Source organism: Mixophyes fleayi, chromosome 4 (assembly GCF_038048845.1).
Source record: "Mixophyes fleayi isolate aMixFle1 chromosome 4, aMixFle1.hap1, whole genome shotgun sequence".
Taxonomy (NCBI): domain Eukaryota; kingdom Metazoa; phylum Chordata; class Amphibia; order Anura; family Limnodynastidae; genus Mixophyes; species Mixophyes fleayi.
Window position 1 is genome coordinate 255,052,850 of NC_134405.1, and position 8,456 is coordinate 255,061,305.

General features: G+C 40.4%; 1 long non-coding RNA gene across 1 annotated transcript; it reads right to left on the minus strand.

The window, feature by feature from the left end:
• Positions 1–6,257: 6,257 nt before the first annotated feature.
• On the minus strand, positions 6,258–6,929 carry LOC142150117 (uncharacterized). Its single transcript, XR_012691020.1, has 2 exons — positions 6,761–6,929; positions 6,258–6,455 (listed from the first exon to the last, which is right to left on the minus strand). It is a non-coding gene; the product is annotated as an uncharacterized LOC142150117 (long non-coding RNA).
• Between the last annotated feature and the right edge of the window lie 1,527 nt (positions 6,930–8,456).

The window sequence follows — 8,456 nt, forward strand, 5'->3', positions numbered from 1 at the left end:
GCCGTTGATACACCAATTGAGGATGCCACTTTGGAATTGGAACATGATGAGGGGGATATTTGTGTAGTCGACGAGGGCGCTAATCAGGATGTTGATGAGCATGATGTTGTTTGTGTAAGTCCTGCACCAGTGGCAGCAGTTCTGGCACATGATAAGAAGAAGGCCATTGTCATGCCTGGACATAAGACCAAAAAAGTCAGTTCTTATGTGTGCAATTATTTCTACCCAAATCCTGCCAACAGTTGTCTAGCCATTTGTTGTGTATGTAAAGCCACAGTCGGTCAAGGGAGGGACTTTAATCATCTAGGAACCACATCCATGTTACGCCATTTGACGCGAGTTCATGGCAAGGTGTTGGGAAAATCAGAAAGTTATGGTAAAAAATAACAACAAGCAGTCAATCATCAGCTAGGACCCTTCTCTCACCTACATCCTGATGCCTGCAATCTACACCCACAACACCGTCCTCATCAATATCCTCAGTAGCGATTGGAGTTAGTCCTGCTTCCAAGTTGGTAAGGCTCGATGACTCCTTCACTATCCTAGATTCCTCAGAAAAATTATTGTGCGTTAGTCCCACTGCTGCTGCTGTTGCTGCAGCTGGGGGCAAAACTTAATCCCAGAAGCAGACCAAGAGGAAGACTAATAGTAGTTTACAACAATTGACTGTTAAAGAATCCTTTGCAAGAAGAAGCAAGTATGATAGCTGTCACCCAGTCGCAAAGCGGATCACAGACGCCATGGCGACTATGATAGTATTGGATCTGCCTCCGATATCCACTATTAATGCAGCTGGTTTTAGACAGTTACTTGAGGTCTTGTGTCCCCGTTACTAAATTCCATCACAACACAATTTCAGTAGAAAAGCTTTTCCTCACCTCTATCAGAATGTTTGTAAAAATGTTATTATTGGGCTGCAAAATGCCATTCTACCCACTGTACACTTAACCACAGATATATGGACAAGCGGAACTGGGCAAACTAAAGATTATATGACTGTGACAGCCCACTGGGTTGGTGATTCGCCTTCACTAGCAGGAACAGCAACAGCATGTACCTAAGTACATCACATTTGTCAGAGGCAGTCTACTCTGTGTATCACTGGCTTCATTAAGAGGCATACAGCTGACAATCTGTTACAAAAACTAAGGGATGTCATTGCAATATGGCTTATCCCACTTGGACTCTCCTCAGGATATGTAATTTCTGATAACGCCACCAATATTGTCAGAGCATTACAGCTGGGTGAATTTCATCACATTCCCTGTTTTGCTCACACAATAAACTTGGTGGTGCAGAGCTTTTAAAAAAATTACAGGGACATGCAGGAGATGCTGTCTGTGGCCCGTAAAATATCTGGACTTTTTCGGCATTCGGCAACAGCATGTAGGAGATTGCAGCAGGTGCAAGAGCAATTTAATTTGCCCTGCCACTAACTGAAGCAAGAGGTGGTGACAAGGTGGAATTCCACCCTGTATATGCTTCTGCGGATGGAGGAACAGCGAAAAGCCATGATGCAGATGACTCTGCACCAAATATTACATATGGTCTGGTCTAAAACAATTGACCAAAAAACGTGAAACCTCTGCCGTAACTCCACCTCATCCTACTATCAACTTCTAAAGAACAGCATAGAAATAGACACATCAGACAGTCCCTTTACATACTGGGAGGAAAAAAAGGGAATTTGCAGACCCATGTACCAACTCGCTTTGCACTGCCTAAGCTGCCCACCCTTCAGTGTGTACTCGGAAAGAGTTTTTAGCACAGCCGGGAACCATGTCAGCGATCGGCGTAGGAGGCCACTTCCTCAAAATGTGGATAAAATGATGCTCATAAAAATGAACTTCAAGTTCCACGAGGAAAGCCTTTCCCGCCAATTACATCAAAATACTTCTGTAACGGTGGATTCCAGCGGTGATGAATTAATAATGTGTGAGGATGATGTACAGACTAATGAGGGTGAGGATGAGGCTGAGGATGATGGTCAGTGCTCGTTGCCATGTATTAGCTGTAGAATTACCTCACTTATCCAAGAAACAGGTGGGGTGATCAAATGGACCATAACTGGTTTAATGATCCAAGGACAATTCCATCTTGCCCCACTTTTTTTTCTGCCACTGCTGTGTGCCAATGTGTCCTAGATGTGGTAGGTAATGTGTATATATCAGGTTCTGGGCGCTGGTAGGTATAACATATGGGGCAGAGTGGGTTTTTTATGTTATTTATTGCAGCATGGTGTGCACAGAGTACTTTCCGTCCGGAAAGAGAATAAACTGGAATATGCACTCAAATAAAGAGGTGAAGGATGAATGTATCAGTCCGTCCACATCGGTAATCCACTGGGTTGTAAAGCCCGTGCACGATGTGCAACTTGATTATCAGATTGTCCGATGAACCAATGTGAAACAAATGTCATCCAACTGTATTGTTTGATGGCAAAAAACAACAACAAATGTCCTATATAAAGTCCTGAGACATCGGTTGGTCCGCTGAATGAACCAGAAAGCCCATGCACGATGTGGCAATGAATGACAAAGTGTTATCCGATGGACCAATGTAAAACAGATGTCTCAAAAAGTCTATAAACGTTCCAGAATGACTTACTTGGCGGTGCTCAACAGTAGATGTCCACAGAGCGAGGATTCCTCCTGTGATGCGGCAGCCTCTCTTACCCCTTGATTGTGTGATGGTACAGATCGCAGACACGTAGCCTGTGTGTGACGGAGGTGGCGTACGCACGCTCTATGTATTCCTCGTGAACAGCGAATGCCTAGTCAGTTTGCTGGGGATGAGAGTCTAGCATGCTAGAAACCGGTTTCCAATCATTAACAGTGCTGAATCAGTAAAGTGGTGGTGTTTACCAACGCGTTTCGCACGTGGCCAGAATACCAATGAGCTTCCTCGGGGATTGTTATAATGGAACTGGTCTTCCTTACAGTTTTTATGGAGCCTGGATATTTTCAATTAGGCGGCAACAGTTTCACTTAATTGGCCGGAGGCTCAGCTGGTAGCAATGAAGTGTGAACATCAGATGATTGGATTATGTATAAATGATGAATAGCAGTCTGTCGCTTGTACAAATGTAAACAACATGGATATGGTGCATCCCAACATATAAAATGACTGATATTGATGTCATATCGGGTGCTATAAATAACACAATTTTCTTTTGTTATAAGTATACTTTCCAAAGACAGCGGACATTTTCATAGACCACTTGGAGCAAGTTGATCAATAAAGTCTCTGGGTGATTGTAAGTGGTACCAGATATAAAACAGTATAATACATTGGATGTAGTAATGGCAAGATACAGTTATGGATATACACATGAACATAGTATATATTGAATTTGGGACAATTGGCCCTGATTGAATATACAAATAGTGTACAGACTAGCCCCAGTGATAGGGGTGGAGTGGGATAGCAGAATGAGAGCAATAGATGAGAAAGGGATCTTATGATTTCAAAAAGTATCCCAAATCGAAATCTATATTGAGTCCCTTCAGAGTCAGGGTTTTTAGATTGAAAGTTCACCTGGCTTCTTCTTTCGAATTGAGTGATACATAATCACCACCTCTCCAAGGTTTTGTGACTTTGCAAATCCCTATATACTGAAGGGCGGTGTGGTCATAAATATGATGTTTAAGAAAATGAGCAGATACGGTGTGATTCTCTAACTTGTTCTTAATATTCCGTAAGTGCTCAGAAATGCGGACATGTAATTTCTGAATGGTGTGATAGGAACTGCCATGTGTTTGAGTCATTGCTCTGTCGCTTACCATCCAGCCAGATCGCTGCAGTATTTGTCCAAAAGTGTATGCAAATAATATTGTGACCTTTGAAATTAGTGGTATTGAGGTTAATCAAACTGTAGGATCAAAAAAAGAGCAACATTATGTGATTTTAGCATATTTTAGCAATTTTTCAAAAACAAAATACAGATCCAAAACCAAAGCCAAAACACACTAGGGTGGTTTTGCCAAAACCAAAACAGGAAGCTAATCCAGATCCAAAACCAAAACCAAAACCACTTTACGGGGGTCAGTGAGCATCTCTACATAATACAGGATAGAACACACTTTATACAGGAAAGAACACACTTTATACAGGAAAGAGCACACTTTATACTGGAAAGAACACACTTTATACAGGAAAGAGCACACTTCATACAGGAAAGAGCACACTTTATACAGTAAAGTTCATACTTTATACAGGAAACTGCACACTTTACAACAAAGAGCACTATAAAGTATAAAGTGTGCTCTTACCTGTATAAAGTCTGCTCTTTCTTGTATAAAGTGTGTTCTTTCCAATATAAAGTGTGCACTTTCCTGTATATAGTGTGTTCTTTCCTGTATATAGTGTGTTCTTTCCTGTATATAGTGTGTCCTTTCCAATATAAAGTGTGCTCTTTCCTGTATATAGTGTGTTCTTTCCAATATACTTGCCAACTTTTCCTTGTTGGCTTCAGGGAGATCCCGGGGAGGTGGGCGTGCAGGGGCAGGTCTTGACGAATCGCATAATTTTGGCCGCGATATTTGCGTCATTAAGCCCCCTCCCCCGCCACTTATCTATTGCGGGGGCGAGAACCGGGAGGTTGCCCTGCTCTCCCGGGAGGTCTCCTAGAATTGCAGGAGTCTCCCAAACATTCCAGGAGAGTAAGCAACTATGCGTTAAAGAAAAGCAGCTAATGAATCTCTAGAGACTGAAGTGTCTTTTACATTTCTGTCTCCATTACTGAAGTCATGTTGTCTTATCTGTCATTCTTTGATTAAAACTTGGTCTCCATGAAAATGGCCACCTCCATAGGCATCAATACATGGACATAGGACAAAATTTCTGAACTGTGTCATCATGCCACAGATGGCGAAGCCAACCACGTCTTGTACTGGCTCAGCATCAGGGAGAATGACAGACTCTTCAGGGAGTGAGGGAAATCACCCATATTTCAGGGAATCTCCCTGACATTCAGGGAGAGTTGGCAAGTATGGTAAAGTGTGCTCTTTCCTGTATAAAGTGTGCTCTTTTCAGTATAAAGTGTGTTCTTTCCTGTTTAAAGTGTGTTCTTTCCTGTATAGTGTGCTTTCCTGTAGTTTGTTCTTTCCTGTATAAAGTGTTATCTTTACTGAATAAAATGTAATCTTTCTAGTACAAATTGTGTCTGTAAGTGCAGAATGTGTCTTATGGATGTGTAAAAAAAACCACTAAGGGGTAAATGTATCATACTCTGGTTTCTTCAACTCGCAGTTGTTCGGCGAGATGACAGCTAAAATTTAAAGCGGAAGTTTCCCTTTACAAGGCAGGGCCGCTTTAAATTTTAGCTGTCATCTCGCCGAACTCCCGCGAGTTGAAGAAACCGGAGTATGATACATTTACCCCCAAGTCTTTTAGCGAGGAGGAAAAAAATTCTGCAGACCCCACTAAATAAATGCACCTTCTCTACTCCTTCCATTCTCCTCTGGTTTATCTCATTCCATCTAAAAAAAATCCCTTTTTTGTATGTGTGTGTATAAGTAGGTGCATTCATATCCCTGCCCTGCACTCATGAAAGAGCGCTTCCATCTGCCAAGCTCCACATATAAGATGCTAAATTGTAAATTATCTATCTTGAATTCTACGCAGGCAAAAGGAACTGCTAATAAATTGGGTAACACAGCAATAGATATGTTTGATTAATTTAGAAAATTAAGATGCCCACAAAGATGTGTTATTAATTTAATATTGAAATGAGAATGACATTTTTGCCATTTATCACTTTTTTTAGACATATATTATATTTCATACATGGAGATGCAACCACTAGATGGCACATATGACTATATTACAACAGTTCATACGGTGGTGACATCTTTATACAAATGGCTGAAGAGCAGTGAGCTCAGGGAATATGTTAGCTAGTTACTGTCTCTTTGAGTACACAATACAATATCAGTTTAAGAAGAACCCCCTAAAAGATGACATAAAGAGCTGAATTTTAGAAACTATCATTGTGTAAGCTTTGTTTCATAAAGAACTAGCAGCCATAATCTATCCATTGCCCAGTGTCATGTAATGGCTGTATAGATGTCTACAATACCACAATGTACAAGGCACATGTAAGGTGCATATCATGGGTTCTTATAGGTTCATTATACCTGAGAGGAAGTTTCATAATGACACAATAAGCTTCTAACCTGTTCTAAAATTATGACAATACCAAGTGATGCTTTGCTCATGGACACTTATTGCTAAAAGTAAATTGACAACACATCACGTTCTGCTCAGGATTGTTTATTTAACACATTTCCTGCTGTATACTTTAACGAGTAGCTTTACAGTTATGTATTCTTGTGTTCTTTGCTGTTCATTATCTACCAGATGATAATGTCAGAAGCACCAGTAGCAGCAGGAATTGGCAGCATTTCCTCAATATGCTCGTCTCCTATAATAATAACGGTGTCTGCGATTGGGACCTACAGTAGAACAAAGCAATGAGGGAGTTTAGAGTCAAAATTCAGTCATTAATATACATTTATTTGCTTATACATAAAAATGTACACAATCTCTTAGTATGTCATCGAACCTATGGTCAGGGGCTGGGGAGGGCACCCGGTCTGGTCTTTTCCCCTAGTGGACTACTTTGGGCTGGGTCACTGGGCTACCTACATTTTTTATCCTTAAAATGTTCCTAATAGGCTGCTGAGATGAGTCTCCCCCCAGGGCTAAAATTTGCCAGCCCTCCCCTGCTTATGGTATTCAATAGTTTTACCACATTTACCTCTCAGACGCAGTCTCCTGTACCTCCGTCGTTGCCTTCTGATCTGTCGACGAGCCATGATGCCTTGATATTGTTTTCTTTCAACCTGGAGCTGGTGGTTAATGTATGGTGGACTCCAAGCTTCATGCTTTATACTTTGAGACAACTATGACACCCTCATTGTCTGGTAGCTGTGAGGTCACATATGTGATGTAAGAGAGACTTGGGTGGGTCTTGGATGTGGCCTTTCTATCTAGGCAAATGGGTGTGGTCACTTCTGTTTAGCTTATTAAATGGGTTGGCTGACTGCAATGATATGATGATAAACTATATATTGTTATTACTGGTTGTATGATAAGACTCTAGTTTATGTATTGTTATTACTGGTCTCTGTGATAGGATTAAAAACGATGTGTTCTTAATATCATTTTAAAGCTACATTAGTATTTTAAGTCTAATACGCTATTAATATAATTCTTAATATGTTGTAAATCAAGTGAACTAAATGTTTAAGAATAACAGGTAAATGTAAATGGAATGATAAGGCTGAGCAGAGATGGGATAAAATTGGAGATGATCTAGTTACTGAATGGTTGAGATGTGTAATATGGGTGATTAAGTTTTATAGGGGGGGGATTACTGAAATGGTTTGGTGTTGCTGTACATGACATGTAAGCAGAAGTAACAACATGAAAGGAAAATGGAACTGTATGGAAGATATATGAAATGTATGTGAGGGAGTTGTGATGATATGGAGATACGGGAATTTCATGAGATGGAATTATATATTGTTTGAATGATATAAGATGATATATAAAAGGCAGATGAAATTATATAGGTGGTGTTGTAGAGAGTAAGCAAGTTGGACATAGAAAGTAGCAGAGAGCAGAAAAATATGAAAGCAGCAAGTAGAGAGGGTAGGACACGAGAGACTGAGAGTGACTGACGGATATCTATGTTTTATATGTAAAACACTGGTTCTTGCCTTCTGCTCTAAAAACTGCTAAGCCTCTAGCACTAATTAATTTATATTGAAATAAATGGTAGTTAAGATGTATAAAAGCTTAGCACCTTGAAGAGCAGACGGAAGGTAGGCCCAATGTTAATATTTAAGAAAAAAAAAGTACATATGTACAGGAAATATGGCTGGGGGAGTGAATATGTTACTTTGTGTGTAAATGTGAGACAATCATCAAAATGACCTTAGAATTGTGCTTGCCTAGATATAGTGTGTTCTTTCAAGTATAAAGTGTGCTCATTTCTAGTATAAAGTGTGTTATTTACAGCAAAGATCACACTATATACAGGAAAGATCACACTTTATACAGGAATGAGGACACTTTATACAGGAATGAGCACACTTTATACTGAAAAGAACACATTATTTACAGGAAAGAGCACCCTTTATAGAGGAAAGAGCACACTTTATATTAGAGATGCTCAGGCTTGGTTCCTCGGAAACAGAACACACCCGAACTTAGGGGATCCGAGTACCAAGCCAATTTTTCACGCTTTTTCACATTCCAAAACTAAGCAAAACGTCATCGTGATGTCGTCGGATCTCGGAACATGCAGGTTTTGGAATCTATAAATACCACTCTCCACGGCAATCTAGCGCCATTTGAGAAAGAGATACAGAAGGGGTAGCATAGAGTGTAGAGCAATTGGGCAGGCAAAGTTAGAGAATTGAAAGAGGAGGGTGGTAGCAGTGTTACAG